Source organism: Octodon degus, unplaced genomic scaffold (assembly GCF_000260255.1).
Source record: "Octodon degus isolate 3935 unplaced genomic scaffold, OctDeg1.0 scaffold00252, whole genome shotgun sequence".
Taxonomy (NCBI): Eukaryota; Metazoa; Chordata; class Mammalia; order Rodentia; family Octodontidae; genus Octodon; species Octodon degus.
Genome location: NW_004524828.1, coordinates 2,153,860 through 2,166,430, shown reverse-complemented (window position 1 = coordinate 2,166,430; position 12,571 = coordinate 2,153,860).

Sequence of the window (12,571 nt, the reverse complement as noted above, 5' to 3'; positions counted from 1 at the left end):
TTCTTTCTTTCTTTCTTTCTTTCTTTCTTTCTTTCTTTCTTTCTTTCTTTCTTTCTTTCTTTCTTTCCTTCTTTCTTTCATTCTTGTTGTACCAGGAATTGGACTCAGAACCTTACAATTTGCCAGCAGGGGTTGTGTTGCTGACCTACATCTCTGGCACCTCTGTTTTGTGTTTGACAACCGTACTGCTATCATTCAGACAGTGAGGCAGCTAACACTGAGAGGTGGTTTAGGATGGTTACATCAATACAACTTGCTGTTTCTGCAGCTGTTTGAGGATGGTCAAACCAGTTTAAGCTGTTCTTTCTCATCACTGAAAATAGGACATGGTCCAGGTTATGAAAGGATTCTGAAATGGCCTCAACCTATTGAAAGAAGACCCTAAATGGAGAGGCAACCACAAGCAAATCACAAAGAAAGCTAGGCAGTTTTCACCCAGGTGGCCTGTCTGCCCTGGGTGTCCTTGGGTTGATTCATCCTTATTATCATACATATGTGTTGTGTCTTACGCATCCCATTGGTTATTGACAAATGAGGTGAAAACATGTTTGCCATTCATTCAAAATTAAAAGTAAGGAAAAGTAAATCATGAATACATAGGAGCTTAGATGTGAAGTACCCCCAGATAAGAAATGAGGTAGAATGAAAGGAAACCGAACAGAGCTCAGGGAAGCTCACACTGAGGGCCCAGCTTGTTTCTTTGGCTTTTTCTTGCTTTGCAATAAACTTTTTTGTGTTGAAATCGCTTCCTTACTTGAACACATTCTTTCACCCTTCTCTATCAGTGTGGTCCAGGTTAGTGTTTCTCCTCAGATTGCCAAGAACCAGGAAAAGCCAGGCAGCAATAGTACTATTTTTGCCACCAGATTCCTAGATCCTTCTCACAAGTTTCCCAGCATTCATCCTTAAATCCCTTTTCCTTACTCCTGAGTAACTGATCAGAGACTCATCTGTGAGTGTGATTCCTTAGCAAGTGGTGCAGTGACAGGTCATTGAAGCTGGTAGGGATAATTTTGTTTGTTTTTTGTTTTTTGGCAGAACCAGGGATTGGACTCAGGTCCTTGCATTCAAGTTCTTATTCTACTGAGCTGTCTCCCTGGAGGGATAAATTTTGTACAGTCTATACACATTAGAAGCTGGGTTAGAGCCCAGCCTTTTTTTTTTAGTACTTTAAGGAAGGGTGTACAGGGTGTTTAGGAGGTCTCACTACTCGATTGAACTCATAGTGATTCTCCTGTTTACAATCTCTCAAGTCCTGGGATTACAGGTGCATGCCACCATGCCCACTTTCTATTGCCTACTCAGTCCCCCCCTCCCTGGGGCCAGGACAGAAGGCCCTGGGCTCGAACTCCCAGTCCCTGTGCCTGCTTGCAGGCGCTTTAATCCTCTGAGCTATTTGCCGACCCAGAGTCCAGCTTTAACAGGCTCTAGGAGAGAGGTGTGGGTAAATGGACACTGCATTAGCATTCTAGGCTTTGTTTATAAAAGAATAGATTATGAAACAAACATATCTGGGTTACAGCCTGAATTCCTTTGCTGGTTATTAGTGCAGTGAAGGATATCAGTAGTTCAATAAAAAAGTTTTCAGTTTGCTGAAGCCTCCTTCCTGTTCCCCTAAGAACTATATGCACTGCCAATGCTGTTCACTTCTCCTTGTTGGCAGGCTTTTACAAAGGCAAAAATGAAACTTCTGTGGGCAAGTAGCAAATCCTAGGATCTCCCAAACCAGGTGAGCTATGCTTCCCATTGTTTACACTCATTCACCTCCTCAGTCTTCTCTTCATCTCCCCTCAATCTCCTGCCTCCTTTGTACCCAGCAGGCCCTTTCTTTCCCTACTCTACCCTGTTGGTCACTTGGACTATAGGCTTCCTGTCCTATAAGGGATGCATAGGACTCAAGAATACCCAACAGTAATATCCTGATGTTGAAAAGTAAAAGAAAAATAAATAAAAAGTTGGGATGTAAAAGTAAATAAATTGGATAATTTATTCATGCAGAAGAAGCTTTGGAGCCATGCGGAGGGCTCTTTGATGTTCCCTTTGTTCTCCACCTAACATATTTTCCATGGCCTGCATAGGATTACACATCCAAGGAAAGGCAAATCTTAAGCCTCCTCCATGAGTAAAGGTAAATAGTATTATCCTTCATATTGAGGAGGGAATCTTAAATTGTTCCATCTGCCAGAAATCTAGTCTAAAGATGAGACTATATTATTATTTACCTGATTCATGTTCTAAATTTTAAGATGAAACTCCAAGATGTGTACTAATGTACTCATGTCTATATGTGTATATTTTATATGGACATGATATTTTCCACTTCTAGAGATTATTGCAAAGTTCTTTATGTGGGTTATACTTTAATTCACTTAGAGAACAATAGGGCTTATAAAATAATTATTCCTAAAATTAAAGAAATATACAAATAAAATGCTTTGCTAAGTTATAAATGGCTTGGGCAAATTTTGATAGGTACTATTAGTTTATTATCACTGGCTCAATAAAACATCTGTGTTTACTATGTCATTTTCATTCAGTCTATGAGAATTCATTTTTATTTTATTTCAATGTAAAATAGCATTTTATATTCTTGCTCACTTGGACTTTAGGCTTTCCATCCTACAAGGGACACATAAGACTCAAGAATATCCAACAACAATATCCTGATGTTGAAAAGTAAAACAAAAATAAAAAAAGAGGTGAGAGATGAAATCACTTATTGTATCTACTCTATGTTTGAGATTGTAAAAATTATTAGTTCAACATAAGAACAAATGTAGAAATAAAGTTTCAGGAAAAATGAATTCGTTTATAATCACCACTTTATGTACATTTATCAGTAATAAAGTAATAATTACTACTTTATGTACAAATCTCATAGTAAAATAAAGAAAAGTCACATATTTACATTTTTATGATTTTGATTTTGCAGTGATTATCTAACTTTTGTCTGCCATAGTGACTATGAAAAGGGAAACCTAGTGAGATAATGAACACCTTTGTTTAATGTTGCTACAGGTCTTTCTACACTTTTTAAATATTTTAATACCTTAAAATCTTAGTTTTGCTCATTAAACTAACTGATGTTCATTGAATACTTAGATGATGTCTAAGATACTCTACTTGAATACTCATTGAAAAACACATGTCTAAATTTATAGCCCTGGAGCCATTTAGTTTCACATGGTATAAGAAGACAAAATATATTTGGATTGGTTAATAATCAAGTTGTTTTTGCTTTTTTTTTTTTTTTTTTTTCTGTATTTTAGGGAAGGGTCTACAAGGTGATCAGGGTCTCACTACTAGATTGGATTAAAGTGATTCTCCTATTTACAGTCTCCCAAGTGCTGCGATTACAGGCGTGTGCCACCACGCCTAGTCTCAATTGTCCTCTGTGTGAGCCCCGTGGGTGGGGCCAGCACCTCAGGCTGGGGGATTGAACCCCTGTCCCCAGCGCCTGTTTGCAGGCACTTTAATCTGCTGAACTATCTGTCTGGCCCTTTTGCTACTTTTTGATTTTTTAGTGAAACATTGAGAAGGAATATTCATTAAATTTGCTAATTTGCTGAAGAAGGCTGATACATGACAATTAATGACTTTTCATAGTCACTATGGCACACAAAAGTTAGATAATCATTGCAAAATCAAAATCATAAAAATGTAAATATGTGACTTTTCTTTATTTTACTATGAGATTTGTACATAAAGTAGTAATTATTACTTTATTACTGATAAATGTACATAAAGTAGTGATTATGTACATTTCTAGGAGAAATGGTACCTGTGAAATTGTGAGAAGGAATATTCATTAAATTTACTAATTTGCTGAAGAAGGCTGATACATGACAATTAATAATTATTTACCTGCTAGTTTTTTGTAAGCATTTTGCTTTTTTCTAGGAAAATCAGATAACAATTTTTTATGAAAAGGTAAGAGTTAAGTAGGATGTGTTACTGATGAAGCAAGGTATCAGGTATGAAAGGTATGTTTTATTAAGGAAAAAGTGATAATTTTGTCATAAAAGTTAAATAACTTGTTTCTTAATGAGAAAGATAAAACTATAGGACACAATTGGATAGCTATAGAAAATTGTAGATTTAGAGAAAAAAAACTCATGAGTGGTCAAAGCTTATAAAATGAAATCCTAAGGAAATTGTCCTCAGTTTTTGTTTCATCATAATTTATTTCTGAAATTATTTTCAATGCTTAATAATGAAACTGCCTAAAAAATTTAGGAGTGGAGCACGGTACTGAGTAACGATTTCTGCAACTCTAGTGGAGAAGCTAGCATGCTCTAAAAGTATAGCTCGAGATCAAGTTGAATTAGGATTAATGACACAGAACCAAATGAAATGATAAAAGGTGATTACAGTGTTCATTTGGCACATGGCTGCTACTTTAATGTTCTGTTTTCCAGATTTAAGAAAACCTTTCCCCTTTTCTTAATCTATATTTATAACAATTCAGTATATTATGGTTTTGTAAACTGAAATTAAGCATTGATCTTTTCTCCTTGCCTGATCCCTTCAAACTTCAAAAACTATTATTGAATAGTCTTACTTCTGCAGCTATATAATTATGGGCATATATTCAATAAAATCAGTTTTCTTTGCAAGAGGATATAATTGCAAACACTTGCTACATTACTATAGCTTTTCCTGGAATGTCATATTGTTTGAGCATGATGTAAACAATCTGATTTAATCCTGTTTAAAGAACCAAGGCTGAATTTATGGAGCCATTTCTTGCAAAGCCGTCTTACCAAAAGTTGCCTGGTTCCTGGTTTACTCCACCCACAGACTTATAAATCAATAAGAAAGACCAGGAATCTTAGGATAACGTGGGGCCCTCTAGGAAAGAAGAATTCAAAGTCTATAGAGATATGCATGAGTCATAGATTTTCAGAAAAATGTATCAAGAATGTGCATATGTGCTCATATCTACATTTCACATGATTACAGAGCCTGCAGTTTCATAATGTACTGGAGAACCAGAGAAGTTAATGGGCTAATGCAGGCTGCATCTTCATGTCTAAAACCCAGACTAGATTACAGTACAAGTCCCACTATGAATTTGAATGTCCACAAAACAGGAAATAATAAACATGTGAGCCTTTTAACAAATAGTTCAATCTCTGAAGACGTTGTGTTACTTATATATAAAATGCACATGTTAAGAAGTTCTGAGGGCCAGCCAAATAGCTCAGCCAATTAAAGTGCCTGCTTAGGCAGACACAACAGCCAGGGTTGATTCACGGTCTGTGCTATGCTAGCCCTGCCCCTGGGGCACTCTGAGACAGCAATTGAGACTGGGCGCGGTGGCGCGCGTCTGTAATCCCAGAGTTTGGGAGGCTGAAAACAGGTGAATCACTATGAGTTCAATCTACAATCTACATATTGAGACCCTGTAGACTCTTACTAAAATACAAAAAGAAAATAGAAAAAGTTCTCTATAAGATTATTTGGGATAATATAACAATCTATTTAATATTATTTTAAAACAGTTTAAATGAATCCTATGGTTTAATTATACATTTTTGTTTAGAACATTGTTGTTTTTATTTACCAGATTTTTTTCCATAAGAAAAGATGGTACATCAAATTCCAATTTACATATAAAAAGGAAATGGGAACTATAATGGTTGGAATGCCCCTAGAAAGCATCACCAGATTCTCTCTAAAACTATCTTTCCTTTTGGGTAGGTATTAGCAGGTCTAATGCCTCTTTGTCTTGGACATAGCAATGGTGCACCAGATAATAATGCACCAAGAGTCAAAGATGAAAAAAGATACATTGCAATGTATTAGAAAAGAATTAGAGAATAGTACTAATTGTCAACATGAGAAATAAAAATAGTACTGCAAGTGCAAGTACTATAAGTACTTAAGTGTGTGATCGATACTTCAAATAAAACAGGAGTCTATACTGTCATCAAAAATAATTCTTATTTGGACCTAGAACAGGACACTTCTGGTTATATTTCTGTAACCTTAATGATAGGAGTGACAGGTCACCTGAATTGAGCTAGTCTTGTCTTGCATCGCTGACACAATAATTAATCTAGAAATTGGCAAGTAAAGAAGACTGCATCAGTAGCAAGTATGAGAAGTGTATCATTCAGTATTTTACTAGAGAAGCAGATAAAACACAAGTTATACCAATGCATGAGAAATTACAAGATTGGCTTCCAAGTTAGCAAGAGTTGGACGAGGAACCATGCAGAGGGCATCTGTATGCTGGAGACTGAATATTTCAGTCCAAGGCCAAGAGTTCACAGTAGGGTCCTGTGCAAATGCATATCAGCAGGCTGATGGGTCTGTGATGGAAGGTTGAAGAGTCTAGGCCAGAACGCTGAGGGATCCAAGGCAGAAACCAAAGCGTGTGCTCTAGAAACCAGGAGACGACCTCCCGCCTGAAGTGAAGACTGAAAATTCTGAAAATTATCACAGAAGTCAATGTCAATAGTTGTTTTGAGGGTTTAGTATGATTATAATTTTAAAATATCAAAATTGTTAAGATATTTTGGAAGGAGAATTGGGTTTACCTTGGGGAAGGCTCTTTTCTTATCATAATATTCTTTTAAACTCAAACTGTTGAGACCAAGAGCTCTCTATAAAGTAAGAGTTCACTGAATTGCTACTGATTCCCACCAGAAGAATGTGAGAGTACTGGAGCAAGGTCCTGCAATCAGCAGAGCTAAGGAGTGGTAGAAAAGCCATCCATCGACCAAAAGAAAGAGCATTTTGGTGGCAAAATTTGAGGAAGGAAGGTGTTAATTGTTTACATAGAAACTAATACGGCTCTACGTAAGAGGAGCTTGATTCTGTGACCACCCCCCCAAAAAAAATGCTTTGGGGTCGGATGGCAAGCTACAAAAAGAAGTGGTGGCCTTTGAATAGTTGGATTTAAAATCAGGAAGTCACCTATGGACAGTGATTGGATTTGAGTTAAGCTTTCAAAATTCACTTAAGAATAAATAGTTCTTGTGTCCTCAGACCTTAGCCTTTAACTAAAGAACTTTCCGCATCCTTTCCGCCTCTCTGAGCTTTCTAAGTAAATTTAGGATATCTCAGAGTATTGCTGTTATCATACAGTAAGGACAGATTTCAGTGTCAGTAACTGGGTAGAAGGCTGAGGAAATGAATAAAGATAATGCTCTTTTTGCATTCTGATTATTGCAAACAGGAAAATTTACTTTGAGAAAATGAATGATTTTTTTCAAGGGGACAGAGATTTAAAATGCATAAAATGTAATACTTATCACAAAAAGCCACCTACCACAATATTTTTAAAAGAGGAAACCTTAAATTATGCACATACTTAAGACTGAAAAATATCTTTTGAGTACATACAATGGATATTTTCCTCATGCTTATCATAATTCCATTCCTATTCATTTGAACACAATTTACCATCCTCACGACATACCAAGGTGGAGCCTATAGAGATTGTGGTGTGATGTCAAATTGCTATATGAAAACAATTTTGATAAGACCGTGGACACCACATTATAATGACAAATTATAATGACAAAATGGTTTCATGTTTCCATGGAGACCAAATTACAATGTCAAATTGATGGCAAAATGAGGTCAATACAAATTTACACAAACAAGATTGTGATATTAAAACAATGAAAAGCAGCACCACCACAAATCTGGGGAGACTAGGCTATGATGTCAAGATGATGAGGAAACAATATTTAGGGTGATATCAAAAGGGTAACATAAAAAATATTAGTGGAAGTCTAAGCATCATCCTCCCTGAGAACAATATTATTCATACATATTTTACCACTGCTAAAGCCAGTCTAATAAAACTAAGACAATGCTGTCTTTTACACCTAACCACTGTATTCTTTTTGTTTTTATGTATTTGCTACAGGGTCTCACTAAAGCAGCCCAGACTCCCAGCTCAGACTCATAGTGATCCTCCAGTTTTCAGCCTTCCCAGCACTAGGATTATAGGCGGGTGCCACCACACCTGGTCTTGGTGGCCAACTAAAGGTGACTGGGGTCAGGGCTGGCCTGACAAGAGGAAATACTGTATTCTAAGCTTTGCTTGAAGTTGTCAGAGCTAAGAGCTTATTCAAGGAAGTTAGAGTGTAAACGCTCACTTATGCTATTCACCGATGAATGCTATTTCTTGAAGACTCTGTTTAGATGTAAATTACTTCCCTCCTTTAAAATATGACTGCGAAAGGACACAGAGGGAGACACTCTGATTAGTTCAGTCTTTTTGGAAAGGTTTCCTTGGAAGACTTTTCTGGTGTGACGTCTTGGAGCATGCCTCCCCAACACCTTCGTATTGTAGTCACACCTTTTAATCCTTCTTTCCTAAAGATCCTAAAATATTTTCCATAACATTTTTGTATTTTGAAAATTATAAACCAAGTAGTTTAACGCCTCCTTAAACCTGTCATTGTCAAGAATCATATGAAGCAAAGTGTTATCTTCACTGACACTGATTATTTCCATTAGTTCTTAAATACTAAATTATAAATACAATTTATCTCGAATAAGTACCATAAATATTTGAAGCTAATGCTAATGCCAATCTGCTGAATTGTTAAAGGAAATGGAATAGAATACACTTATCATATATTCCCAAGCCACATCTTTTTTTTGTGCAATAGTAACTGAGACATCCTACATAAACAAAAGAAGATTCATTACTGAGTTATAAAATATTCTTAATATTCTCAAAGAATGACTACTTTCATCAAGTTAGAAAAAGATGCTTGCAAGCAGGTGCAGGAATATTAGCTAAGATAATTGTACTACTAATAATTGTACTACTAATTTCTATTAGTTCACAGAAAAGAACATTTAGCATTTATATTGTGTGGTCAATTTTGAATGCCTATGTCTAGTAACCTGAGCAACTACTTTTAAGAGAACAATATGAGATATAATAGCCATTGTTAATTTTCTATCAACTTGTTCGGAATTTTGGTATCATTTTGATTGCTGTTATTATCTTCCAAATAACATTTTTAAAAAGTTTCTTGAGAGCCTTATTCACATAGTTTATGTGCTACAAAAGTCACGTAGGGTGCACGAAACAAATCCTAATTCAGGAAACAGTTTATAGGTTTCTTTCCTTCTTCAGGGGAGGCAGAGACAGGGACCAACAAAAGAAAAGAAGAAGGAGAATGAGACAAAAGGGAAATGAAAGGAGGAAGAGAAAAAAGGAAGTAAGGTGATGAAGGAGAGGGAAAGTAGGAAGAGGTAGAAAAGGAAAAGAAAGAAGTGGATAAGAAGAGGAGATAAAAGGATTTTCCTGATAAAGAGGCTTTAGACTATCAATAGAACTGTATCTCTGCTAGTATGTGAAATTCAGCAAGTTCACTTTCCTTAATCTAATTTTTCATCAAAATATACTGTAAATAGAAAACTATTTTTAATTATAAACTACATAAATAGATATCCATTTCTCTATCAGATTAGATTGCAAAAAAAGAACCTATTTTTTAAAACTATTCTGTCTTGCATCTTAGGGAAGAACATCAATAGTGCAAAAGTTGCTTGATTTTATGACATTTTACAACACAGGCTTCATAAAGACCCGACTGGATACGCTGGCACTATATGCTGGGCACGATATGCCACCCTGGGCTCTGCACGAAGATACAAAATTTCATGCAGATTTGTCCTATCAGAATGTCAGTATTTTCTGTAAGGGAAAGGTGAGTTCTTCCTTTTGAGCTTTCTGATATACTGTTTTACCAACCAAATGCAAAGGCCCTGCATGCTAAGTGCTGGTGCGCGGCCCTGGCTGTCAACAGCACTCCCTCTGCGCTGCCATGACTTGTTGCTTGGAGGAGTAAGTGGGATTCCTCCTCCCCTACATTAAGAGCGCAGGTGTGGCTTTTCAGGACTGGCTCTCGTGACACTGGCTCACCCTGAGTGTCCTCACTGGTTCCCGAAGGGACTGCAGCAAGGACTCCTTCCCTCAGCCAGGCATGTCTTTCTATAGGAACACCTTCGGAGCCCTGCTCTCTTGCTTCCAGAGTCTCTGTAGGGGAGCTCTCTTTCCAGGTGCACCTCCGGGGGCTCTCGCTCCAGTCTCAGTGCTTGTGCTCTCCTAGTCCTCCCCACTGCCCTCCCTCTGACCCCAGGCTCCATAACACTGTCAGCGATTTTTATCTGGGGCTTCCTCCTAGTGAGGCGAGCTTCCTATCTGACCATCTGCGAGGAGGCTTCCATCGGGAAACTAGATCTAGGGAGTCTGCGCGCTCCACCCCACTACAGCAAGCCACTGAAGGCTTTGCATTTTCTCCGTGCTGCTTTAACTGGCTACGCTGACACGTGCTGCTGAGTTTTTCTCTTTCTCCAGGTCAGTGGAGTTTCTGCCAGCTCTCCTCACTGGATTCTACTGGGAGACAACAGCTGAAAGCCCTGCCAGAACTTTACCTGTTGCTAACATTAGTATGTTTCCACTCGTTATAATAAACTGCCCTGTGAATACAAAAGTTTTAGTTAATTCTAGCAAGTGACTGAACCTGCCAGTGGGATTGCAGACCTCCAGAACCTGTATGCAGTTAAATTTGTATCATTAAGAAAACATTATTTGCAGTATCTGTCAATATTTTCTCAGTTCTACTATAGGAAATTTGTAAAGTTCAGAAATGTGTTAATATTTTATAATTATGATTGTACTATGCCTATGCATTTCCTTCAAAAAATTAAGAACAAAGAACCCCTTGGAAGTTTACTTTCAGTTTGATAATCAAGACAGAATAAGTGGATTTAGCGATAGTGATAAAATTGTAGTAAAATGTTTACTATTAAATAGATTTTCTTTACAAAAATTATTTCTTTAAGTATCAAATTATCTGGTATATAGTATTAAAGACTAGAATTGATTTAACAGAGCTCAAAGGGATACAGTAATAAGATAATTTGATGTATAAATTTTTCTATGAGAAAATTTAGGCTCATAGAATTTATAAGACATAACCAAGATCACAGATTTCTAGTAGCAGAGAGGACAGTTGCATCAAAGTCTGACACCTTGTCACAGATTCTTAATAATACATTGGACCCTATCTTCAAGAGTTTAAAATTGTGCACAATTCCACAACATTCTACAGAAATTCAATTTTCAGTTTTTACCACTACTGCTTGTTATATATCATTTTGGAACAGAGAAGACAGAGATTACTTGCATGTTTCATGGAAGTCATTCATTTATCTAAATAGTGCTGATAGATGTCTTTTCTATTTTGAATTTTAATCATAGCATGTCTCACATAAATTCATGGGAGAGAAGAATAAGTACTAAGGTTAAGTTTGTTCCTAAGAATACATAATTTAATCTATAATCACTGCTAAATAGAGTTTTAAAAGAATACTTTTGATCTATATGTCTAAGGTAGATAAGAGCTTATACAGTACCACTGCTGCCTTTCTTAGGTTGACAAATGAGGCTTTCTGTTCAGAAGTTAATGGTAAATAGCAAGACACAAGGATACGAGCAGACTTGGGGCAAGACTATATTCTTGAGAATAGGAAAATTAAAAAACTTTGGGAAGACAAAGAAAATTAATTTGTCTCTGGACAAATATGAGCATGAACACTTAGAAAGGTAGTAGTCAAATTTAGGAAGAATTATTATTTTTTGTCTCTTCTGAGGCAAGGTCTTGCTATACAGCTCAGACTGGGCTTAAACTCACTTTGTATCCCAGGCTGGTCTTGAACTCATAACGATCCTCTTGCCTCAGTCTTCTGAGTGCTGGGATTACAGGAGTGTACCACCACATCCAGCTAGGGAGAGTGATTGCTGAAGGGATTATACTATAGCAAAATGTGCCTGATTACAAAGTCACAATCTCTCTCTGAAAGTAGAAAATTGATCAAAACAGGAACTAAAACCTAGAAAAGACAATAAGAAATAAGAAACCATGTCTCTGGTAATATTGGAAAAGAACAAAGGGTGAATACATAGGAAAAAAGAAAAAAGGAAAGTTAGAGTATAATAATCTTCATGGCTTTAGGGACTGTGGCAGTAATGAAAAAGGATGAAATTTAACAGTAGACATTTTTAAATACAGAAACAGTTATCAAAAGGAATTATCTAAAGAGTTGGATGTTGCCTTGTAGACTTCATATTTTTTGTCTACAATACTCCAAACATGGATCAGTCATTAACTGATATTAGAAACTTTGAAGAGGAGGAGGTATAAAACTTAAGAGTTCAGTGCTTCTCAGCTGCTTGGCTAAAATCAAGCATAGGAATTAAGAATGTAGCTATAGACTTGCAGAGCAAATTAGTCACTGCCCATGTGCTGTTGAGCTGTATGGGCAGTACACATGCATATTCATCAGCACTATATGCCTTGTTCTAAAGACATAAAACTAGTGACCTCACCAAAGGAATGAGTAGAGACAGAACACAATTCTAAAATCTACTATGAAGTTTGAGCTGCAAGGAAGGTCTAAGAAAGGGCACACAAGGAGAGCCAGAAAAAGATAAAAAACCAAGAGACAATGGAGTTTTTTAGAGTCATGTGGATAAAATATCAAGGAGAGAGGGAGAGAGGAAGAAAGAGTGAGAGTGAGAGTGAGA